Source organism: Halichoerus grypus, chromosome 8, assembly GCF_964656455.1.
Source record: "Halichoerus grypus chromosome 8, mHalGry1.hap1.1, whole genome shotgun sequence".
NCBI lineage: Eukaryota > Metazoa > Chordata > Mammalia > Carnivora > Phocidae > Halichoerus > Halichoerus grypus.
Genome location: NC_135719.1, coordinates 38,335,080 through 38,361,770, shown reverse-complemented (window position 1 = coordinate 38,361,770; position 26,691 = coordinate 38,335,080). Strand labels below are relative to the sequence as shown.

The 26,691-nt window shown below is 39.6% G+C and overlaps 1 protein-coding gene across 28 annotated transcripts in view; it reads left to right on the top strand.

The window, feature by feature from the left end:
• Nucleotides 1–26,691, top strand: part of NRG4 (neuregulin 4) — a 201,846-nt gene that overhangs the window by 11,070 nt on the left and 164,085 nt on the right. The gene's annotated exons all lie outside the window — the stretch shown is intronic.

Genomic DNA, 26,691 nt, shown 5'->3' with positions numbered 1-26,691 from the left:
TAGGAACAAAGAAAAGGCTGTTTCTCACTTATTTCTATTGATTGAGAGAAAGTGAGGAAAGTAAGGACTAAATAGTTATATTGGAAAAGGCAACTTGTGACTTAAGGGAAAACCAGATTTTTATGAAGAGTGAACTGCAGAGGATAAAAGGAGTTTATCCTCAAAGAAATGGACTCTCTAGTAGGTGGGGGTGGGGGTGGAGGGTAAAGAATGGCTTGAGAATTTGAAGAATTGGGTGTGGAGTGAGTGTGGTTGGGTTTGAGGGGGGTTGAGTGTGAAGCTGTGATAGTCGGAAGCAAAAGGGAAAAAAGATGTGCTGATGGAGGTGAGTGACTAAAACAGATGAAGAGAAAAGTAGACACATTAGAGGAAAATCAGGGCCATTAAGATATTTCATTATGAGCAAGAAAATATTAAAGATAATCAGTTATGTAGTAGAGGAAAACTGGAGGGGACAGTAATTACTCCAGGACTGAGAAGGGCACACATATGCAAAAAGTCACCAGGCTGACTGACCCTTTATTTCAAGAAGAGTTTTCCTAGAACAGTGTTCAGAGACTTAAATGTGGATGTTGATTGTAGAGTGTCTGGTCCTCAAGGACATAGGCCTCTAGGAAGACCAAGGTGCCAGGGACAACACTAAGGGGTCAGTAGGGTTGGAAAGCTATGATTTTTATCTTCTTTACATCTCTGTGTAGAGCTGTAGCATTTTGTAGGAGACCTGCATAATTCAAGACTATTCTTGGCGGCAAAGAATGGAAAGTTTGCTATTGCTATGTGGCAGTAGCTTAAAAGAGTTTTTTAAATCACTCACCAGCCAGCTTCAAAACTGTGACTCTTGATGAGTTATTAATTTGGGGGAATTTGTGTTATTTCATATTTTGCATATAAAATGAATCTTTATTATCAATTCATTTCCTGTTTGCATAAAATGCAACCTTAACAAGAAACCTAAGTAGTTTTCCTGTTAAGAGTAATGATAGCTAACATTCATTGAGGGCTTCTTATTGCCAGGTGCTTTACGTGTATAGATTCACTTTATATTCAGACAACTCTTTGAAGTAGGCACTATTATTCTGTCCCAAGCTCTCTTGTATAGGTGAGGAAGCTGGATGCAAAGATTTTTATCCAATGTCACACACTTATTCTGTGGTGCAGTGTTCCAATGTGGAACTGGGATTTGCATTCCAACTTTCTGGCTCCAGAGCCCATGCTTTTGCCCCCTATACTACATACCTTTTTATATATAAAAATTGTGAGTTGTGGGTTGCTTGGAAACTATTATTCTTTGAACTATTGGTGACTTGAGTATATTGTAGGTGGTGCACAATTTATGTCAAAAGTGGCTTTTGTGTACTGCTACATAAAATGAAAATGGACTTACTGCTTCTATAAATGTCTTAAAGAAGTTCATGCCAATATACTTAGTGATGTGAAGGGCTGTTGCCTTGGTTAGGCCAGTTGCTGTTATTCAAATAAGACCACATTGGGTGATATAACCTTAGTTAGTGAATTTCCTGGGATTTGACTCAGTTTTGTGGTCTTAGAAACCTGGTCTAGTCATTAAGTGTCCCAGAGAGGATTAAATTAGCCTAACAATCTCATCAGCCAAATATGTAAAGCCAGAATGCAAATTTATTAATTTACAATGAGATAAAACTGTTACATAAACCAGTCATACCAGGATGATCAATGTATTTTCTTTCAGGTTGTGAACCTAGATGAGAAATCAAATTATAATCAAGAGGTTTCTTGGTGAACAACAGGCACCATGAATATTTCTTGTTTCCCCTCCCCCCCCCAATTTGTCTATTTCAGAAATTCCTCAAGGATATCATCAATAATAGCTGCTATTGGCATTGTACTGTCAGTCCTTAACTTATAAATAGCCTCCACCCCTGTCCCCCACCACCAGGGGCTCTGCTGCCATAGAAACAGTTGTTAATAAACATGGGTATTTAGAGAATCTGTGGGTACAGAATTGAAGGAAGGGAAAGTCTTGAAAAGCAGAGTTGCAAAAGGGTGCTAATTTCATGGATGGACTCCTAAGTAGGATGAGTAGGGATCTCTATACCTAAGATGTATTTTTGTAGCACTGCCTGAAGGGCTTTCTCCCCTCACTTCTGTTATATTGCCTGAAATTTCACCAAATAAGAGATTGGTTTCTATTTGTTAAATGTTCTCTTATAACTATAAATATCTTTGTGTGGTGGTTATTCTTAGTGACCTTACTAATACCCATTCCCTGTTGCTCACCTTCATTTTCTTAGGGGCGGCAATGGGCCCAGCTTTAAGCAAAAAACCCTAGTTAAAGCCAGTCATAACAATCCCATTCTCTTTCGCCAGTGATTCTGAAGACAAGTCTGTTGACTTTAGGGAAGGTTTTTGTTTTCCTGATAAAGAGACCATAGGTGGCTGGTACTCTCCTCTTTCCACTTTCTTTGTGCCTTAAATGCAGACACGAAGCTGGGAGACTAACGGTCATCTTGCAACCATGAGATGACAAGTATGAGGCTGAAAATGTGATTCCAAACAAACTGAGGACCATGGAGGAGATGGATCAAGAGAGTTTGGAACATTGTTGGACAGTGCATCCAACCTTGGACTGCCTACCTCCAGGCTTATTATGGGGAAAAATAAGGGGCGGGGGAGGAGTTGTAACCTTTGTTATATGATAGCAAAGCTTTTGATTAACCTGTGCCTGCTGTTTCTTGGAAGGCTGACTGTGTGCAAACTGAAGCTGCAGTGTTAGGAAAAATTTAGAATATTTTCATGTGTTGGTTACTTTTTGTGGCTTTTCAGAAGGATCCCAGAGAAGGGGGTGAACTCAAATTAGTGTTCCTCAGCATGAGAGCAGAAAGGGCAACAAAATACAGCTTAGGTATAGAGGTATTCTTTAGTTCACACTCTAAATTGACAAAGAGTCCCATATTTTGGAATTTTGTAGGGATTAAGGGCAGTACCTCCTCACCTAAGACTATTTTTAGAATTGCTTCAAATCTTTTATGAGAGTTCAGAGGTCAGTAGCTAAGAGATGAAAATCTCCAGGCCTAAAAATTATTTCTAGAAATGTTTTACTCACAGGAACTGATCTGAAGAAAATAGACCAGAGGCTTGATGTGTTTTTGAGGGAATTTGAGGGAAGCTGGCAATTAATTGTGATTGTTTTTACCTTCTAAGCAGTTCTTGTACCTTCCTCCCTAAGGCAAACCAATATGAAGTAGACCACAAAAGCTATGGAACCCCTGAGAAGGGCATCCACTTAAAAATCGACCTTAGATATGGTTATACAGGACAGTGACAAAACAGATACTCTAGAGACTTAAACTAACAGCTGCCAGACTGACTAGTCAAGGAGTTTACCTTATTGCCTGACAGAGAATCTGTGATTTCTGACCAATAAGATTTGATACGGATTGTGAACTGTTGACCACTGTGTGCTTCCTATTATCCCCTTTCTTAATGGAATTTTTATTGAGGTCACTCTGTTCTTTCTTTTTCACTATTTTATAAATATATATAGGAAGGGAGTGGTTTAGAGACAGGTTATGTTTTAGCAATACACATGGTCAGATATAGCAATAAGAGTTGCCATATTTGTAGTACATAGAACACATAGAAAGTCGCCCAGAGATCCTATTTCATGGGGTATTTGGATGAAATAGTGGGGTTGTCTTCCTTGAGAAAATGGTCTTTTCTGTTTAACATATATGTGTAAGAGGTGTGTGTGTGCATATTGAGTTGAGGACTGGCAGACATTGTTGGTGGCCAGCCCATATCCATTCCTTACCTGTACCATAAAAATTAGAAAGTTGAATATTTGGTTTTTGAATCTTTCTTACTGCTGCAGTAGCCATGCACTACAATTCCAGATTTCAGTCTATGAATCTGCTGGGGGACTTCATGGAAAGCTTTCCATTTTTCTAAATAAGGGGCCAGACAGGGCTGGGGTTAAGCCCTTTTCTTGCTTTGACCTTAGATACGATGTTTGGAGCTGCAGTGATCATCTTGGAAGTATTAGACAACAAATAACGAATGCAAAAAGTTAATATATTAGGATGGTGGAGCAAGAGTATTGAAGATATTGATGGCATTATTGATTGCTAACCCAACCTTAGCAATCACTGAGTTCAAGACTTTTTGTCTTGTGTGAAAAATGAATCCATGTTTCTTTTTTTTTATTTTTTTATTTTTTTTAAAGATTTTATTTATTTATTTGAGAGAGAGAATGAGATAGAGAGAGAACATGAGAGGGGGGAGGGTCAGAGGGAGAAGTAGACTCCCTGCTGAGCAGGGAGCCCAATGTGGGACTCAATCCCGGGACTCCAGGGTCATGACCTGAGCCAAAGGCAGTCGCTTAACCAACTAAGCCACCCAGGCGCCCCTGAATCCATGTTTCTATATGCTATTGTCAACTGGGTTCTCTGTTCCCTATAACCCAAAACGTCCTTAACAGTTACAGTATGTCTCTTTTCTGTACTACAATGTCAAGGATAGTTTTTGTTCATTTTTAGTCATGATGTCTTACTAGTAAGTAATGGCTATATGAAGAGAATCTTTTTTAAACTTTTGAAGTGTTACTATGTGCAGGCATCTTCTCAATATGTGGCCCAGATTGCAATTTTTTTTTTTTTTTTTTTTTTTTACTTTTTGGAAGAGAACATTGGCATATCTCAGCATTGCACTTTTAATATAATTAAGAAACACCTTTTTAAAAAATTATGTTAATCACCATACATTACATCATTAGTTTTGGTGTAGTGTTCCATGATTCATTGTTTGTGCATAACACCCAGTGCTCCATGCAGAACGTGCCTTCTTTAATACCCATCAACAGGTTAACCCATCCTCCCACCCCCTTCCACTCTAGAACCCTCAGATTGTTTTTCAGAGTCCATAGTCTCTCATGGTTCATCTCCCCCTCTGATTTCCCCCCTTCATTCTTTCCCTCCTGCTATCTTCTTGTTTTGTTTTTTAACATATAATGTATTATTTGCTTCAAGGTACAGATCTGTGATTCAACAGTCTTGCACACTTCACAGTGCTCACCATAGCATATACCCTCCCCAATGTCTATCACCCAGCCATCCCATCCCTCCCACCCGCCACCACTCCAGCAACCCTCAGTTTGTTTCCTGAGATTAAGAATTCGTCATATCAGTGAGGTCATATGATACATGTCTTTCTCTGATTGACTTATTTCGCTCAGCAAGATACCCTCCAGTTCCAGCCACCTCGTTGCAAATGGCAAGATCTCATTCCTTGTGATGGCTGCATAATATTCCATTGTATATATATACCACATCTTCTTTATCCATTCATCTGTCAATGGACATCTTGGCTCTTTCCACAGTTTGGCTATTGTGGACATTGCTGCTATAAACATCGGGGTGCACGTACCCCTTCGGATCCCTACATTTGTATCTTTAGGGTAAATACCCAGTAGTGCAATTGCTGGATCGTATGGTAGCTCTATTTTCAACTTTTTGAGGAACCTCCATACTGTTTTCCAGAGTGGCCGCACCACCTTGCATTCCCACCAACAGTGTAGGAGGGTTCCCCTTTCTCCGCATCCCCGCCAACTTCTGTCATTTCCTGACTTGTTAATTTTAGCCATTCTGACTGGTGTGAGATGGTATCTCATTGAGGTTTTGATTTGGATTTCCCTGATGCCGAGCGATGTTGAGCACTTTTTCATGTGTCTGTTGGCCACTTGGATGTCTTCTTTGGAAAAATGTCTGTTCATGTCTTCTACCCATTTCTTGATTGGATCATTTGTTCTTTGGGTGTTGAGTTTGATAAGTTCTTTATAGATTTTGGATACTAGCCCTTTATCTGATACGTCATTTGCAAATATATTCTCCCATTCTGTCGATTGTCTTTTGGTTTTGTTGACTGTTTCTTTTGCTATGCAAAAGCTTTTTGTCTTGATGAGGTCACAATAGTTCATTTTTGCCCTTGCTTCCCTTGCCTTTGGCGATATTTCTGGGAAGAAGTTGCTGCAGGTGAGGTCGAAGAGGTTGCTGCCTGTGTCCTCCTTTAGGATGTTGATGTACTCCTGTCTCACATTTAGGTCTTTCAACCATTTTGAGTCTATTTTTGTGTGTGATGTAAGGAAATGGTCCAGTTTCATTCTTCTGCATGTAGCTGTCCAATTTTCGCAACACCATTTGTTGAAGAGATTGTCTTTTTTCCATTGGACATTCTTTCCTGCTTTGTCGAAGATTAGTTGACCATAGAGTTGAGGGTCCATTTCTGGGCTCTCTATTCTGTTCCATTGATCTATGTGTCTGTTTTTGTGCCAGTACCATAGTGTCTTGATGATGACAGCTTTGTAATAGAGTTGAAAGTCCGGAATTGTGATGCCACCAGCTTTGCTTTTCTTTTTCAACATTCCTCTGGCTATTCGGGTTCTTTCCTGGTTCCATGCCAATTTTGGGATTATTTCTTCCATTTCTTTGAAAAAAGTTGATGATATTTTGATGGGGATTGCATTGAATGTGTAGATTACTCTAGGTAGCATTGACATTTTCACAATATTTGTTCTTCCAGTCCATGAGCATAGAACGTTTTTCCATTTCTTTGTGTCTTCCTCAATTTCTTTCATGAGTATTTTATAGTTTTCTGAGTACAGATTCTTTGCCTCTTTGGTTAGATTTATTCCTAGGTATCTTATGGTTTTGGGTGCAATTGTAAATGGGATCCACTCCTTAATTTCTCTTTCTTCTGTCTTGTTGGTGTATAGGAATGCCACTGACTTCTGTGCATTGATTTTATATCCTGCCACTTTCCTGAATTCCTGTATGAGTTCTAGCAGTTTTGGGGTGGAGTCTTTTGGGTTTTCCACATAAAGTATCATATCATCTGCAAACAGTGAGATCGTTTGATTTCTTCTTTGCCGATTTGGATGCCTTTGATTTCTTATGTTGTCTGATTGCTGTGGCTAGGACTTCTATTGCTATGTTGAATAGCAGTGGTGATAGTGGACATCCCTGCCATGTTCCTCACCTTAGTGGGAAAGCTCTGTTTTTCCCCATTGAGAATGATATTCGCTGTGGGTTTTCATAGATAGCTTTTATGATATTGAGGTATGTACCCTCTATCCCTGTACTCTGAAGAGTTTTGATCAAGAAAGGATGCTGTACTTTGTCAAATGCTTTTTCTGCATCTATTGAGAGGATCATATCGTTCTTGTTCTTTCTTTTATTAATGAATTGTATCACATTGTTGGATTTGCAGATGTTGAACCAACCTTGCAGCCCAGGAATAAATCCCACTTGGTCATGGTGAATAATCCTTTTAATGTACTGTTGGATCCTATTGGCTAGTATTTTGGTGAGAATTTTTGCATCCATGTTCATCAGGGATATTGGTCTGTAATTCTCCTTTTTGATGGGGTCTTTGTCTGGTTTGGGGATCAAGGCAATGGTGGCCTCATAAAACGAGTTTGGAAGTTTTCCTTCCATTTCTATTTTTTGGAACAGTTTCAGAAGAATAGGTATTAATTCTTCTTTAAATGATTGGTAGAATTCCCCTGGGAAGCCATCTGGCCCTGGGCTTGGGAGATTTTTGATGACTGCTTCAATTTCCATAGTGGTTATAGGTCTGTTCAGGTTTTCTATTTCTTCCTGGTTCAGTTTTGGTAGTTGATACATCCTAGGAATGCATCCATTTCTTCCAGGTTATCTAATTTGCTGGCATAGAGTTGCTCATAATATGTTCTTATAATTGTTTGTATTTCTTTGGTGTTGGTTGTGATCTCTCCTCTTTCATTCATGATTTTATTTATTTGGATCCTTTCTCTTTTCTTTTGATAAGTCTGGCCAGGGGTTTATCATTCTTATTAATTCTTTCAAAGAAGCAGCTCCAAGTTTCGTTGATCTGTTCTACTGTTCTTTTGGTTTCTATTTCATTGATTTCTGCTCTGATCTCTATAATTTCTCTTCTCTTGCTGGGTTTAGGCTTTATTTGCTGTTCTTTCTCCAGCTCCTTTAGGTGTAGCGTTAGGTTGTGTATTTGAGACCTTTCTTCTCGAGAAAGGCTTATATTGCTATATACTTTCCTCTTAGGACCGCCTTTGCTGCATCCCAAAGATTTTGAACAGTTGTGTTTTCATTTTCATTGGTTTCCATGAATTTTTAAAATTCTTCTTTAATTTCCTGATTGACCCATTCATTCTTTAGTAGGATTCTCTTTAGCCTCCATGTATTTGAGTTCTTTCCGCTTTCCTCTTGTGATTGAGTTCTAGTTTCAAAGCATTGTGGTCTGAAAATATGCAGGGAGTGATCCCAATCTTTTGGTACCAGTTGAGACCTGATTTGTGACCTTGGATGTGATCTATTCTGGATAATGTTCCACGGGCACTAGAGAAGAATGTGTATTCTGTTGCTTTGGGATGGAATGTTCTGAATATATCTGTGAAGTCCATTTGGTCCAGTGTGTCATTTAAAGCCTTTATTTCCTTGTTGATCTTTTGCTTAGATGATCTGTCCATTTCAGTGAGGGGGTTGTTAAAGTCCCCCACTATTATTGTATTGTTGTCGATGTGTTTCTTTGCTTTTGTTATTAGTTGCCTTATATAATTGGCTGCTCCCATGTTAGGGGCATAGATATACAATTGTTAGATCTTCTTGTTGGACAGACCCTTTAAGTAGGATATAGTGTCCTTCCTCATCTCTTATTACAGTCTTTGGTATAAAATCTAATTTGTCTGATATAAGGATTGCCACACCAGCTTTCTTTTGGTGTCCATTAGCATGGTAAATGGTTTTCCACCCCCTCACTTTCAATCTGGAGGTGTCTTTGAGTCTAAAATGAGTCTCTTGCAGACAGCATATCGATGGGTCTTGTTTTTTTATCCAGTCTCGTACCCTGTGTCTTTTAATTGGGGCATTTACCCGTTTACATTCAGGGTAACTATGGAAAGATCTGAATTTAGTGCCATTGTATTGCCTATAAGGTGATTTTTACTGTATATTGTCTGTGTTCCTTTCTGGTCTATGTTACTTTTAGGCTCTCGCTTTGCTTAGAGGACCCCATTCAATATTTCTTGTAGGGCTGGTTTCGTGTTTGCCTATTCCTTTAGTTTTTGTTTGTCCTGGAAGCTTTTTATCTCTCCTTCTATTTTCAGTGACAGCCTAGCTGGATATAGTATTCTTGGCTGCATATTTTTCTCATTTAGTGCTCTGAATATATCATGTCAGTCCTTTCTGGCCTGCCAGGTCTCCGTGGATAGGTCTGTTGCCAATCTAATGTTTCTACCATTGTAGGTTACAGATCTCTTGTCCCAAGTTGCTTTCAGGATTTTCTCTTTGTCTCTGAGACTCGTAAGTTTTACTATTAGATGTCGGGGTGTTGACCTATTTTTATTGATTTTGAGGGGGGTTCTCTGTGCCTCCTGGATTTTGATGCCTGTTTCCTTCCCCAAATTAGGGAAGTTCTCTGCTATAATTTGCTCCATTATACCTTCTGCCCCTCTCTCTCCTTCTTCTTCTTCTTCTGGGATCCCAATTATTCTAATATTGTTTCGTCTTATCGTATCACTTATCTCTCAGATTCTGCCCTCGTGATCCAGTAGGTGTTTATCTCTCTTTCTCAGCTTCTTTATTTTCCATCATTTGGTGTTCTATCTCACTGATTCTCTCTTCTGCCTCATTTATCCTAGCAGTTAGAGCCTCCATTTTTGATTGCACCTCATTAGTAGCCTCTTTGATTTTGACTTGGTTAGATTTTAGTTCTTTTATTTCTCCAGAAAGGGTTTCTCTGTTATCTTCCATGCTTTCTTCAAGCTCAGCTAGTATCTTTATTTTTTTTTTTTTAAAGATTTTATTTATTTATTTGACAGAGAGAGGCACAGTGAGAGAGGGAACACAAGCTGGGGGAGCGGGAGAGGGAGAAGCAGGCCTCCCGCCGAGCAGGGAGCCCGATGTGGGGCTCGATCCCAGGACCCTGAGATCATGACCTGAGCCGAAGGCAGACGCTTAACGACTGAGCCACCCAGGCGCCCCTCAGCTAGTATCTTTATAATCGGCATTCTGAACTCTCGTTCTGACATCTTACTAATGTCCGTATTGATTAGGTCCCTGGCAGTCTGTACTGCCTCTTGTTCTTTTTTTTTTGAGGTGAGTTTTTCCATCTTGTCAGTTTGTTCAGAGGAGGATAGATGAATGAGAGGACAAAATGCTAACAGGGTAACAACGGCCCCAGAAAAACACACGCTGAACAAATCAGAAGAGACCTGAACCCGGGGGAAAGAAAGGGAAAGAAAGAAAAACAAAACAAAAAGAAAAAGATAAAAAAAAAGAATATGATCAAATATGTTCAGGCTGGTGATGAATAGATCAGTGCCACACACTAGATTTTCAGCATATTTTGGTCTCTTAAAGGAAACTGCCTCCCAAAATTTTAAAGAAAGAAAAGCTTATGTATGTATAAAAATAAGGGTAAATACGATGAAGAGATGGAATATGACTTAAAGATGAAAATTATAAAAGATTTTATAACAGGAATTGATAAGGTAAGAAGTTGGTTGAAAAAGAAATAAGAGAAATTAAAAAAAAAAAAAAAAAAAGACATTGTGATCAGGCAGGAGACTAGAACAAAGCCATACACTAGAGATTTGGTGTATATTTTGCTCTGTTAGAAGAAATTGTATCCCAAAATTTTATAGAGAGAACAACTTATATATATATACTAAAAATAAGGTAAACTGCTATGAAGGAATAGAATATGACTCTTAAAATGAAAAATAAAAAGGATTTTTAAAAAAGGGATTGTTAAGATGTTCGTTGAAAAAGGGAAAAAGAAAAATTTTTTTTAAAAATAGAAAAAGAAAAAAAAGAAAATTAAAAAAATTAGCTTTGAAACACTAAAGAATCAGGGGAAAAAAATGCCATGAATTCTATGTGCTGTGTTCCCCTAGCGCTGGAGTTCTGTCGTTCTCATTGATTGGTAAACTTGGTCTTGGTTGGCTGTTCTTGCTGATCTTCTGAGGTATTGGCCTGTTGCCGTGGTTCCCAACTGTGTTTGCTGGAGGCGGAATTGCCCTGCGCTTGCCGGGTCCGGGCTAAGTAATCTGCTCGGGTTTGCTCTCGGGAGGTTTTGTTCCCTGGAAGCTTTCCGTACAGCTTCGGAGGACAAGAATGAAAACAGTGGCCTCTCAATCTCCACCCCAGAGTAGATGAGAACTCGGGACCCCACTCGTCAGTGAACCCCCAGAGAAAAGCAGTCAGTCATTCCCGTCTCCCTGGTCTCCAGCCGCACTCCGTGCTCACCCAGCCTGTGACCGAGCGTTTCTATATCTGGCACATGACCCCGTGAGGAGTCTCCAAACCCAGCAGATTCCTGTGGTGGGCTCCCACGCTGCTCCTTCCAGGGGAGGAAGGGGAGTCTCCCGGATCTGCCGCTTGTTGGGTCCCTGCTGGAAGAGCAGTGGCCCGACTGTGCCATGGATCACAGTTTATGGCAACCCTGAGCTTAGAGCCCACTCAGCTCTGTCTCTGCTGCCAGCTTCCCTGCTCCGATACCTGGGAGTTCTGCCGCAGTCAGGCATCCCCGGTCTTTCTGTGACCCCGAGGGTCCTGAGACCATACTGTCCCAGGGAGGGTTCCACCCTCTGCTTAGCCACTGGAACAAGGACCCTTAGCAGAGCCCACTTCTAAAAGTTCCATTTTTGTGTTCCACGGCTCTATCACTTGCCGGGACCCGGCTAATGGCGGCCCCCTCCCCCGTGGTCTATCTTCCCGAATATTGCCTCGGATTCACTTGTCTGCATATCCTACCTCCAGAAAATGGTCTCTTTTCTGTTAAAGAGTTGCTGCTATTCTTGTCTTTGATATCCTGTTGAGTGCGTAGGTGTTCAGAATGGTTTGATCCCTATCTAGCTGAATTCCTGGGACCAGATGAAATTTAGGTCTCCTACTCCTCCGCCATCTTGCTCCTCCTCCTTTAATCCATTTTGAGTTTGTTTTTGTGTGTAGTGTAAGAAAGTGATCCAGTTCCATTCTTTTGCAGGAAGTGTCTAGTTTTCCCAACACCATTTGTTGAAGAGAGTGTCATTTTCCCTTTGCATATTCTTGCTTCATTCTTGCTCCATTTAGCACCTATCAAAGATTAAATGACCATATAATTGTGGGCTTATTTCTGTGCTCTCTGTTCTGTTCCACTGTTCTGTGTCTCCTTTTGTGCCAGTACCATCCTGTTTTGATTCTTATAGCTTTGTACTATAGCTTGAAATCTGGGATTGTGATATCTCCAGTTTTGTTCTTTTTTTTTTTCAAGATTGTTTTGACTATTCTTTTGTGGTTCCATACAAATTTTAAGATTATTTGTCCTAGTTCTGTGAAAAATGCTGTTGGTATTTTGATAGGGATTACGTTAAAACTGTAGATTGCTTTAGGTAGTATGACATTTTTACAATACTTGTTCTCTCAGTCCATGAGCATGGAATATCTTTCCATTTATTTGCATCATCTTCAAACTCCTTCATTAATATTTTACAGTTTTCAGAGTACAGTTCTTTCACCTCTTTGGTTAAGTTTATTCCTTGGTACTTTATTATTTTGGGTGCAGTTGTACATAGGACTATTTTCTCAATTTCTCTTTCTGTTACTTCATTATTAGTGTATGGAAATGCAAGGGATTTCTGCATACTGATTTTATATTCTGTGACCTTACTGAATTTATCAGATTCAGTAGTTTTTTGGTGGAGTCTTTTGGGTTTTCTGTATGTAGTTTCATGTTATCTGCCAATAGTGAAAGTTTTACTTCTTCCTTACCGATTTGGATGCCTTTGATTTCTTTCTCCTGTCTGATTACTGTGATTAGAACTTCCAGTACTATGTTGAATAAAAGGGTGGAAGTGGCATCCTTGCCTTTTTCCTGATAGTAGGGGAATGCTCTCAGTTTTCTACTATTTAGTATGATGTTAGCTGTCGGTTTTTCATAGATGACCTTTATTGTGTTAAGGTATGTTCCCTCGAAACCTCCTGTGTTGTAAGTTTTTATCATGAATGGATGTTGTACTTTTTTTTTTTTAAAGATTTTAATTATTTGTTTGATACAGAAAGAGATAGCGAGAGAGGGAACACAAGCAAGGGGAGTGTGAGAGGGAGACGCGGGCTTCCCTCTGAGCAGGGACCCAGATGCGGTCCTGGTATCATGACCCCAAAGGGAGACGCTTAACGACTGAGCCACCTAGGTGTCCCTGGATATTGTACTTTGACAAATGCTTTTTCTGCATTTGTTGAAATGATCATATGGCTTTTATCCTTTCTTGTTGATGTGGTGTATCATGTTGATAGATTTGCAAATATTGAACCACACTTGCATCCTAGGAAAAATCCCACTTGATCCTGGTGAGTGATTTATGTAATGTATCATTGGATAGATGGGTCTTGCTTTTTTATACAATATGATACCCTGTATCTTTTGATTGGAGAATTTAGTCTAACATTTACATTCAGAGTAATTATTGAAAGATATGAATTTAGTGCCATTGTATTACCTGGAAATTTGCTGTTTCTATAGATTGTCTGTTCCTTTCTGTTACTACTTTTGGGCTCTCTCTTTGCTCAATGGATCCCCTTTAATATTTCCTGCAGGGCTGGTTTAGTGATCACAAATTCTTTTAGTTTCTGTTTGTCCTGGAAGCCCTTTATCTCTCCTTCCATTCTGAATGAAGCCTTGATGGATAAAGTATCCTGGCTGCATAATTTTCCCATTTAGTACTTGAATATATTATGCCAATCCTTTCTGGCCTTCCAGGTCTTTGTGGACTTATCTTGTGCCAGCCTTATGTATTTACCCTTGTAGGTTACGGACCTCTTGTTCCTAGCAGCTTTCAGGAATTTCTCTTTATCTCTGAAATCTGCAAGCTTCACTATTATATGTCAAGGTTTTGACCTATTTTTACTGATATTGGGGGGGGGGTTCTCTCTACCTCCTGAACTTGAATGCCTGTTTCCTTCCCCAGAGTAAGGAAGTTCTCAACTATAATTTATTCACATAAATGTTCTGCTTCTCTCTCTCTCTCTCTTCTTCTGGGACCCCTGTTTTTCAGATATTATTTCACTTAATAGTATTGCTGGTTTCTCAGAGTCAGCCTTCATGATCCAGTAGTTTTTCTCTCTTTCTCAGCTTCCTTACTTTCCCTCATTTTGTTTTCTATATGACTGACTCTTTTGCCTCATTTATCCTAGCTTATAGAGCCTCCATTTTTTACTGCATCTCAGTAATAGCCTTTTAAATTTTGACCTGATTAGATTTCAGTTCTTTTACTTCTCTGGAAAGGGATTCTCTAGTGTCTTCTATGCTTTTTTCAAGCCCAGCTAGTATCTTTATAATCGTTGTTTTGAATTCTACTTCTCACATTTTACTTATATCCATATTGATTAAATCCCTAGTAGTGAGTACTCCCTCTTGTTCTTTTGGGGTCAGTTCCCTCATCTCATCATTATGTACAGAAAAGAATAGAAGAAAGAGGGAGAAAAGACAAAAATAACAACACCACTAGAAAAAACAACCAAAGCTTTAAAGAAATTGGTCACTTTTCTATTTGTAGAATTGCAGCAATACTTTTCTCAGTTCTCTGATTGATTTTGCAGATATTCAGAATGATTTGATAACTATCTAGCTGAATTCCAGGGGCCAGAAAAACTTAGGGTCCCCTACTCCTCTGCCATCTTAACTCCTCCCCCCAGGGTCTCTATAAGCCGGCTACCAGAAAGTGATATAACCCTGGAGCACAAAATTGGAACTTCTAGAAGTCTGCTCCTGTGAGGGTCATCCGTGCTTGAAAGGTGCTCAGGTGGTGAAGCAGGGGAGAAGTGGGACAGTGTGGTCTTAGGATCCCTGGGGTCACAGAAAGAATATGGTGTCTGAGTTGGCAGTGTTCCCAAGCATTGTAGCAGGGAAACTGCCTACAATGAGCAAGGCCTGAGAGTGGGCTCTTAGTTCCGTTTGCCATTAACAATGAACCACCATAAAATTGGGTAACCACTTTCTGAGCAGGGGCCCTGCAGGCATCAATCTGTCGTGACCCTCCTCCTTCCCCCTGGAGGATCGGAGCAGGCGTGCTCCACAGTAGTCTACAGACTTTGACACACACGAAAGTGGTTGACTGCTTTTCCCTAAGTGTTCACTGAAGAGTGGGGCCAACTATTTTTCAGGTCCAGGGCTGGAGATTGGTGTGCTGACATGTTAAAATTTTTTTCCATCCTCTAAAGTGGCACAAAACCTTCAGGGATCAAAAGCCGCATAGAACAACCTGAAGCAGCTTTCACTGAGCCCAGCCCTCTGGCAAGGGGTGGTGCAATTGCACCCAGGCAGACACCTGAGAATCGTTACAACAGACCCTTCCCCAAAAGATCAGCAGGAGCATCAGGCTAATACCAAGTTTATGGATTACACAAAACTGAAAAATTCCAGCACTAGGGGAAAATGGTATATTCAATTTGAGGTTTTTTTCCACAAGTCTTTCAGTTTATAACCTCAAATTGAATATACCATTTCGTGTTTGATATTTTTGATTTTGTTCTCTCATTCATCTATTCTCCAGACAAAATGACTAGAAGGAGAAATTCACAACAAAAGAAATAACCAGAGGTAATACTCTCTGCCATAGATTTAATCAATGTGGTAATATAAGAAAATGTCACAGCTAAAATTCAGAATAACAATTATAAAGATACTAGCTGGGCTTGAAAAAAAGCATAAGACACTGGAGAATCCCTTAGTGCAAAAGTAAAAGAATGAAATCTAACCAGGCTGAAATTAAAAATGCTTTTACTGAGATGCAGTCTAAAATGGATGTTCTAAAGGCGAGGTAAATGAGGCAGAGGAGAGAGTGACATTTATCATGGTAATGGACATCAAGAGAAAGCTGGGGTAATAATCCTTATATTAGACAAATTAGATTTTAAGCCAAAGAGTATAATAAGGGATGAAGAGGAACACTATATCATACTATCCAAGAAGAAGATCAAACAATTATAAATATTTATGCTCCTAACTTGGGAGCAGCTAATTCTATCAACCAATTAGCAACCAAATTGAAGAAATACATTGATAATAATGCAATAGTAGTAGGGGACTTTAACATTCCACGCACAAAATGGGTAGATCATCGAAGCAAATGAACAAGGAACAAGGGGTTTGAATGACACACTGGACCAGATGCACATCACAGATATATTCAGAGCATTCCATCCTAAAGCAACAGAATACACATTCTTCTTGAGTGCACATGGAACATTCTCCAGAATAGATCACATTCTGGGAAGTAAATCAGGTCTCAACCAGTACCAAAGATTGGGATTTTTCCCTGCATGTTTTCAGACCACAGTGCTTTAAAATGAAGTCAATCACAAGAGAAAATTTGGAAGGAACACAAATATGTGGAGGTTAAAGAGCATCCTATTAAAGAATGAATGGATCCACCATGAAATTAGAAAAGAATTTTAAACAGTCATGGAAAGAAATGAATATGAAAACACAGCTTTCAAAACTTTTGGGATACAGCAAAGGCCGTCCTAAGAGGGAAGTACCAAGCAATATAAGCCTTTCGCAAGAAACAAGAAAGGTCTCGAATACACAACCTAACCTTATACCTAAAGGATCTGGAGAAAGAACAGCAAATAAAGCGTAAACCCAGCAAGAGACAATAAAGAATAAAGATTAGAGCAGAAATCAATGAAATAGAAACCAAATGAATATTAGAACAGATCAACGAAACTAAATGATGGTTCTTTGAAAGAATTAAAAAGATCGGTAAACCCTTGGCCAGACTTATCCAAAAGAAAAGAGAAAGGACCCAAATAAATAAAATCATGAATGAAATAGGAGAGACAACAACCAATATTGAAGAAATACAAACAATTATAAGAACATATGAGCAATTATATGCCAACAAATTGGGCAATCTGGAGGAAATGGATTCATTCCTAGAGACATATAAACTACCAAAACTGAACCAGGAAGAAATACAAAACCTGAACAGACCCATAACCACTAAGGAAATTGAAGCAGTAATCAAAAATCTCCTGGAGGGAGGGGAAGATGGTAGAGGAGTAGGGGACCCTATTCCAACTGGTCCCCAGAATTTAGCTGGATATCTACCAGAGCACTCTGAGCACCCATGAAATCAGCCTGAGATGTAAGAATATCTGGATCTCTACAAACAGAATATCTCAGGCGGTTGGTTTCAAGGTACGAAGCGGGGAGCCATGATTCCGCGGGCAGATATCGGAGGATAAACGGCAGCAGGAAGGAGCCTGGCTGTGGGGATCCTACACTGGCAGTGAGCGATAGCCTCCTGTGCTGCGGACGGGGCACAGACTTGCAGACCAGTAGCGGCGGGGAAAGGACTTTAGGGCAGCCCCCCAGGACGGAAACCCAGAGCGGCGGGGTCGCCCGTGGGAACTAGGAGCAGCTGGCGGTTTTAGAAGCACAAAGGGCAGAGATGTGCCCAGACGTGGAGGCAGGACTGGGAGCGCTGCAGAGGGGCGCACAACCCCGGACGCTGCAGTTTATAGCACCACAGACAGAAACAGAGATAGTGTGGCCTGGAGAGCTCACTGAAGAACAGACTGCGATCACTCTGCTATGAGGCAGAGGGTTGGAAATGGTCTCTTCCGCTCTGACTCTCAGAAGAGATGCGCAAAGCTGCCAGGGAAATTGGCCAGAGAACAAAAACCCCAAAAAATCGGTTCCCACTGAGCTGCATGACTCTGCACTGCCTCACCGGCGGTGCAGGATCCCCATGGCCAGTCTCCCTCCCGCTGCTGTTTATCCTTCGATATCTGCCCACAGAATCACGGCTCCCTGCTTGGTTCCTCAAAACCAACCACCTGCGATCTTCTGTTTGTAGAGATCCAGATCTTCTTACATCTCAGGCTGATTTTGTGGGTGCTCAGAGTGGTCTGATTGATAACCAGCTCAATTCCAGGGACCGGTTGGAATAAGGTGCCCTACTCCTCCACCATCTTATCCCTCATCACTTTTTATTTCTTTCTTAACTTATTTTTTGACCTACTAGTTGTTCAGGAGCATGTTGTTTAATCTTCACATATATGTCTTTACCAGTTTTCCTCTTGTAACAAATTTCTACTTGCATATTATTGTGGTCAGAAAAGATACTTGATTTATTTTGGTGGCCTAACATGATATATCCTGAAGAGTTTAATTGAGAAAAATATGTATTCTACTGCTGTTGGATGGAATGATATTTCTGTCTGTTTGGTCCATCTGATCTAGTGTTAAGTTCAGTGTTTATTGGTTTTCTGTCTGGATGATCCTTCCATTAATGAATGTTGTGTATTGACGTTCCCTGCAATCATTGTATTGCTATTTCTTAAGATTTTTTTTTTTTTAATTCATGAGAGTCAGAGAGAGAGAGAGGCAGAGGAAGAGGGAGAAGCAGGCTCCCCGCCTAGCAGGGACCCCGATGTGGGACTCGATCCCAGGACCCTGGGATCATGACCTGAGCCGAAGGCAGACACTTAACCATCTGAGCTACCCAGGCGCCCTTCCATAAGATCTTTTAATATTTTCTTTATATGCTTAGGTGTTCTGATGTTGGGAGGATAAATATTTACAATGGTTATATTCTCCTAATGAGTTGACCCTTTATCATCACAAAATGACCTTGTTTATGTCTTGTTTCACTTTTTTTTGGCTTAAAATCTTTTTTTGTCCAATAAATACAGCTCCCCTCTTTTCTTTTGATTTCCATTTGCGTGGATCTCTTTTTTCCCCATCATTTCACTTTCAGTTTATGTGTGTTCATAAAGCTGAAGTGACTCTCTTGTAGGCCGCATAAAGTTGGTTTTAGTTTTTTAATTCATTCAGCCAGTCTGTCTTTTGATTGGAGGTTAATTCATTTAAATTTAAAGCAATTATTGATAGGTATAGATTTCCTACTGACATGTTGTTTATTCTTTTCTTGTTTCTTTGTAATTCCTTTTTTTCCCTTTCTTCCTGTTTTGCTTTCTTTCTTTGTGATTTGATGATTTTCTGTAGTGTTATGATTAGATTCCTTTCTCTTTCTTATTTGTATCTCAAGTATAGGTTTTTGTTTTGTGGTTAACAGAAAGCTTACAGAAAACATCTTGTAGTAATGATAGTATATTTTAGCTGATAACAACTTAACTTTGAATGCAAACACAAGCACGTTTTTAGAGCCTTCCTCCTGCTTTGTTTTTGATTTTAAAATTTACATCTTTTAAAATGGAATAGCCATTAAGAAATTATAGTAGTTATAGATATTTTATTACTTTTGTCTTTAACCTTTATATTAGAATTGTAAGTGATTTACCCACCATTATTACAATGTTAGGGTATTCTGAGTTAACTAAGGATTTTCTTTTATCACTGAATTTTATACTTTCTTTTCTTCTTATGTTACTTATTAGTGTCCTTTCATTTCAACTTAGAGAATTCCTTTTGACATTTCTTGTAAGGCTGTTCTAGTGTTGATGAACTCCTTCAGATTTTGTTTGTAGGAAACTCTTTATCTCTTTTTCAGTGCTGAAGGACAACTTTGGTAATGTATTCTTGGTTGGCAGTTTTTCTTCTTTCAGTACTTTGCATATATCATCCCACTCCCTTCTGGCCCTCACAACTTCTCCTGAAAAATCTGCTCATAGTCTTATGTGGGTTCCCTTGTTCATAAGAAAGTTGCTTGTTTTAAGAATCTTTCATTATCTTTAACTTTTTAAAAAAGATTTTATTTATCTGATAGAGAGAAAGAGAGAGAAAGCATGATGGGCGGAGGGGCAGAGGGAGAGGAGGAGCAAACTCCCCACTGAGCAGGGAGCCTGACTTGGGGCTCAACTCCAGGACCCTGAATTCATGACCTGACCTGAAGGCAGATGCTTAACCAACTGAGCCACCCAGGTGCCCCTATCTTTAACTTTTGACAATTAGTTATAAAGTATCTCAGTGTGGGTCTCTTTGGATCCATCTTTGATATGTTTTGCACTTCTTGTATCTGGTTGTCTGTGTCTTTCTTTAGGTTATGGAAGTTTTCAACTATCTTTTTTTTTTTTTTTAATTAGCTTTCTGTCCCCTTTTCTCTGTCTTCTCCTTTTGAGACCTGTATAATGCATATATTTGTTCTTTTGATGGTGTCCCAGAAGTCTCTTAAGCTATCTTCATTCTTTCCCTCTCTCTCTCTCTTTTTTTTTTTTGTTCCTCTAATTGGATGATGTCCACTGCCCTGTCTTTGAATTCACTGATCCTTTTTTCTGCTTGATTTAGTCTGCTGTTGAACTATTGAATTGAATTTTTCAGTTCATTTATTGTATTCTTCATCCATATTGTATTATCTTTGATCAAATTCTCCCTTGGTTCATACATTTCTCTCCTGACCTTAGTGAGCACCTCTGTTCCTGTTATTTTGAACTCTTTATGGTTCAAATCACTTATTTCCATTTGATTAAGTTGGTTTCTGGAGATTTAACTTGTTCTTTTGTTAAAACCACATATTCTCCTGTTTCTTCACTTTTCCTGATGCTCTATGTTGGTTTCTGTGCATTAGATAATATAGCCACCTCTCCCAGTGTTGTTAGACTGGCCTCATGTAGGAGATGAACCTCATCAGTTAGCTCATCCCATGCTCTTGGTTGCCCACCAAAACTCTGTGTTTGTTGAAGTTGCTATGTGTTTTTAGTGCCTGCAGTGGTTGTGGGTGTGTCAGAACTTGTAAGTGTCCCAAAGGCATGGGAAATACCCATATCCCTGTTCCGGTTCTTAAAGGACTACTAATTGCCAGACCCTTTAGGTTCCTGATGCAGGTTAATTGGAAGCATGGCCTTCCAGCAGCATTTAGGAAGTCAGGACATCAGATGTGTAATCTAGCCCCTATTAGGTAGAAACTAGGAGCTACCAGTTCATACTTACTCATTCTGTGCTAATCCAGTGGTAATAGTCACTGGGAGTGCTTCTAACTTATTCCCAGATTAAACCACCTCTTTGTTTTGTGTGGTCGCAGAGTTGTGAATGCTGAGCTGTAGAGTTAGATCATTTGAGAGCCATTCCCTCAACTGGCAGCCATAAAAGATGGGGACACCTAGACTTGTGGACAAGGTCCTTTTAGGGAGAAACTGGACTTGATTTTACTGTTGGAATGAGCTGAGAGGAGACAGTTGGGGGGAGATACCATCAGCTCTAAAAGCTTCTGGGAGGATCCCAGTCTGCCTCTACGTGCAGGCTGATCAGAAGGTTGACCCTCAGGAAGCGGGTGGGAAAGTATGCAGTCAGATGCTTTTAAGGGGAAACCCATAAGATGGGTATTTTTTTCTGCTTCCTCTGTACTGACTCCTGGGGTGGGGAGGGTCAGGGGACAATAGTTACATGAAGTGCTTATATGTCCATTTGAAAACTGCTCTTTAAAAAAATATATTGTTATGTGGGACTTGTGAATGCTGTGCCCTGTTTGCTATGAGAGCTAGGTGATTTGAGGGCCTGCCCCTTAGATGGCAACTGCAAAATATGAGACAAACTCCTTCCAGGGTAAAGCTGGATACTTGGTGCTATTGTTGGAGTGAGCCAGAGGGAGAATGTGCAAAGTGCTCACTGGCTCATTCAGGCTCCTGGGAACATCTCACTTAGCACATAGATTCAGGCTAATTAGAAGTTTGACCCTTAGGAGCAGCTGGGAAAGTATGTAGTCAAACTTCCAGGGAGAAACTGGGAGATGGGTGTTTTTGCCTGCTCCCTTTTCACTGAGCCTGGAGGGAATAGTCATGGAAAGTGCTTATGTGTCTGTTAAAACTGCTTCTTTGTTTACTGTAGTCTTGTAGGACTTGTGAATGCAAGCATATGTTGACTCTCAGAGATTGGTAATTTGGGTATGTGTCCCTCACATGATAGCCTTAGAGGTTGAGGTGTTACATGTGTGGTACAAATCCTTTGCTTCTTAGGGAGAAGCTGAGAATTGGCAGTTCCCTTCCTTTGGAAAGTGCCATGCCAGGGGTGGGGTTTATGGTGAGAGTGTATCTCAGCTTTTCCTACCTGTTTCCATGTGGGTATTTTCTCAGTTGCCCAGTGTGCAGGAGTCACTCAACTAGTTTCTGCATTTCTCACAAAGAGAATTGATCTGTGTGGAGCTGTGTATTTGGTTCATCTGAGATAGGCTGGAAGGAGACTCCTATGTCACCATCTTGGTGATGTCACTCCCCAGAGTTTTTAATTTCAATGAAATACAGCTTATCAATTCTTTTTTTCATGGATTATGCCTTTAGTGTTGTATCTAAATGGTCATCATCAAACCCAAAGTCATCTAGATTTTCTTCTATGTTATCTTATACAAGTTTTGCACTTTACGTTTAGGTCTGTGATCCATTTTGCGTTAATTTTTGTGAAGGATGTAAGGTCTGTGCTAGATTATTTTTCTGCAGGTGGATGTCAGTTGTTCAGCACCATTTGTTGAAGACTATCTTTTCTCTATTGTATTCACTTTGCTCCTTTGTCAAAGATCAGTTGACAGTTATGTGGGTTTATTTCGGCTCTGTATTCTATTCCATTGATCTAGTTGTCTATTCTTTCACCAATACCATACTGTCACGATTACTGTAATTTTTTATTTATTTATTTGACAGAGTGCATAAGCAGGGGGAGCATCAGGCAGAGGGAGAAGCAGGCTCCCCGCTGAGCAGAGAGCCCAGGACCCTGGGATCATGACCTGAGCTGAAGGCAGGCGCTTGACTGACTGAGCCACCCAGGCGCCCCTACTGTGACTTTATAGTAGCTCTTGAAGTTAAGTAGTGTCAGTCCTCCAACTTTATTTTCACTTCAATACTGTGTTGGTTATTCCTGGGTCTTTTGCCTCTATTATAAACATTAGAATCAGTTTGTCAATATCCACAGAATAACTTGCTGAGATTTTGATTGGTATTGCATTAAATCTGTGGATCAAGTTGGGAAGAACTAACATCTTGACAATACTGATTCTTCCTATATGTGAACATGGACTGTTTCTCCATTAGTTCTTCAGTTTCTTTCATCAAAATTTTGTTTTCCTCGTATAGTTCTTATAGATAGTATGTTAGATACATTCCCAAGTATTTTATATGTTGGGATGTTAATATAAATGGCATTTTTTATTTTAATTTTTAAAAAATATTTTTATGTATTAGAGAGAGAGAACACAAGCAGAGGGAGTAGCAGACAGAGTGAGAAGCAGGCTCCCCGCTGAGCAGGGAGCCCCATGTGGGGCTCAATCCCAAGACCCCGGGATCATGACCTGAGCTGAAGGCAGACGCTTAACCAACTGAGCCACCCAGGCATCCCAATTTTAATTTTTTTAAAGTAATCTCTACATCCAACACTGGGTTTGAATTTATGACCCCAACATCAAGAGTTCCATGCTCTACCGACTAATCCAGCTAGGCACCCTGGCATTTTTTTTTTTTTAGGTTTATTCATTTATTTTAGAGAGAGAGCACAAGTGGGAGGTGCAGAGGGAGAGAGAACCTCAAACAGACCCTGCACCAAGTGTGGAGCCCAACACGGGGCTTGATCCCACTACCCCAAGATCACGACCCTAGCTGAAACCAAGAGTCAGACACCCAACTGACTATGCCACACTGGCATTTTTTTTTTTTTTTAAGATTTTATTTATTTATTCATGAGAAAGAGAGAGAGGCAGAGGGAGAAGCAGGCTCCCAAGGAGCAGGGAGCCTGATGTGGGACTCGATCCCAGGACCCTGAGATCATGACCTGAGCCGAAGGCAGACGCTTAACCATCTGAGCCACCCAGGCGCCCCACACTGGCATTTTTTTAGATTCCAATTGTTCACTGCTGGCATATATTAAAGCAATTGACTTTTGTGTATTAACCTTATATCCCACAACCTTGCTAATAATCACTTACTAGGTCCCAGAGTATTTTGGTTGATTCTTTAGGGTATTTCATATAGATAAACATGCCATATGTAAACAAAGATGGTTTTGTTTTTTCCTTCTGAATCTCTATGCCTTTTATTTCCTTTTGTTGTCTTACTGCATTAGCTATGACTTAACAATATGATGTTGAAAAGGGGTGACGAGAGGAGACATCCTTGCCTTGTTTCTGATCTTGGTGGGAAGGCTTCTACTTTCTCACCATTAAATATGATTTTAGCGGGGCTCCTGGGTGGCTCAGTCAGTTAAGCATCTGCCTTTGGCTCAGGTCATGATCCTGGGTCCTGGGATCGAGCCCCGCATGAGGCTCCCTGCTCAGCGCAAGTCTGCTCCTCCCTCTCCTCCCCGCTTGTACTCTCTCACTGTCTCTCCTTCTCTCTCTTGCAAATAAATAAATAAATCTTTAAAAAGAATAAATATGATTTTAGCTGTAGATTTTTGGGTAGATGTTCCTTATCAAGTTTAGGAAATTCCCTCTTTTCCTATTTGTTGAGAGTTTTTGTCATGAATGGATATTAGATATTGTCAAATGTTTTTTCTGCATTTATTGATATGATCATGTGATTTTTCTTCTTAAACCTATTAATGTGATAGATTACATTGATTTTTGAATGTTGAACTAGACTTGCATAAGTAGAATAAACTGTACTTGGTTGTGGTATATAATCCTTCTTAGACATTGTTGGACTCAATTTGCTAATGTTTTGTAGATGATTTTTCCATCCATGTTCATGAGAGATAATGGTCTGTAGTTTTAATACTGTGTCTGGTTTGGTCATTAGGGTAATGCTGACCTCATTGAGTGAGTTAGTAAATATTCCTTATGCTTCTTTCTTCTGGATAAGATTTTATGGAATTGGTATAATTTTTTTCTTCATTGTTTGCTAGAAATCACTAGTGAACCCATGTTGGCTTGGTACTTTCTGTTTTGGGAGGTTATTGTTGGTTCAGTTTCTTTAATGAAGGTAAGTCTTTTTGGACTATTCTTTTGTGGGTTTTGGTAGATTGTGTCTTTCAAGGAATTGGTCCGTTTTATCTAGGTTATAAATTTGTGGGCATAGAGTTGTTAATACTCCTTTATCATTTTTTAATGTCCATGTATTGTCCCCTCTTTCATTTCTGATTTTAGTATTTTTCTGCCTTTTTTCTTTCTTTTTCTTAACCTGGCTAGGGTCTTATTGAATTTATTGATTTTTTTATGAAGAATCAGTGATTGGTTTCATTGAGTTTTCTCTGTTGTTTTCCTGTTCTCAATTTCACTGATTTTGTTCTAATTTTTCTTATTTCTTTTCTTCTACTTTGGATTTAATTTTATGTTTTGTTTCTTTTTTTTTAACTTTTGTAAGGTAGAAGTTTAGATGATAGGGTGCCTGGGTGGCTCAGTCGTTAAGCATCTGCCTTCAGCTCAGGTCATGGTCCTAGGGTCCTGGGATCGAGCCCCGCATCGGGCTCCCTGCTCTGCAGGAAGCTTGCTTCTCCCTCTCCCACTCCCCCTGCTTGTGTTCCCTCTCTCGCTGTGTCTCTCTCTGTCAAATAAATAAATAAAATCTTAAAAAAAAAAAAAGCTTAGATGATAAATTTCAGATCTTTCTTCTTTTGTAACATGCATTCAGTGCTATAAATATTACCTCTAAGCACTGCTTTTACTGCATCCCACAAATTTTGAAAAGTTGTAATTTTCTTTTCATTTAGTTAAAAATATTTTAAAATTTATCTTGAGGTTTATTTTTTGACCCATATGTTACTTAGAAGTGTGTTGTTTAATCTCTATGTATATGGAGATTTTCCAGCTGTTAGTATTTTCTAGTTTAATTTTATTGTGATCTGAGAGCACATATTGTATGATTTCTATCTTGTTAAATGTGTTAAGGTATATTTCATGGTCCAGAATTTGATCTCTCTTGGTGAATGTTCCATGTGACCTTGAGAAGAATGTGTGTTCTGCTATTGGATGAAGTATTCTATAGATGTCAATTATATTTGATTGATATATAGTTATTTGATGATTCTGTTGAGTTCAACTATGTCCTTACTGATTTTGTGCCTCCTGGATCTGTCTAATACTGATAGAGGGATATTTAAGTTTTTAATTGCTTTTAACACTTTCTCCTTGTCTCACAATCCTCACCAGTTTAGTAACATCCCATAAGGGGTTAATTCTTAAAAATTTAGGCCATTTATTTGAGGAAAGTGTTGAATATAAGTCCAATTTTATTTAATTTTGCTCTCAGAACTGATGAAAAATAGCATAGGAGAATAAGCAGCATATATAAAATCCAGAAACAAGTTATTTTAATTTTTTCTAGTTAAATTCTTAATATCTGTAGATTTAGGCTTTCAAACTATGCCTAAGATATAAGGCAAATAACCATCCACTGGATCAATGTGGGTAAGTTCTATGTCTTTTGGGGTTTTGGTGTTTTTTTTTTTAAAGATTTTATTTATTTATTTGACAGAGAGAGAGAGAGAGAGCACAATAGGGGGAGTGTTCGCTCCTGAGCAGGGAGCCCAATGCGGGACTCCATCCCAGGACCCCAAGATCATGACCTGAGCCAAAGGCAGTTGCCCAACCAACTGAGCTACTCAGGTGCCCAGTTGTATATCTTTTGAAGTCTTTGGTTCATTTTCTGTTTTTAATTTTGTAGACTTTAGCCCAGGGAACTCTGGGAGGCATTTCATATTGGCACTGAATGAAGGAGCAGGTCTATTGAATGGTGGTTTCTCTGTGCTGTGACAGTTTGTCAAACTCAGCTTTCTCTACTCCAACTGTCTTGAATCTCTGGGATTTGA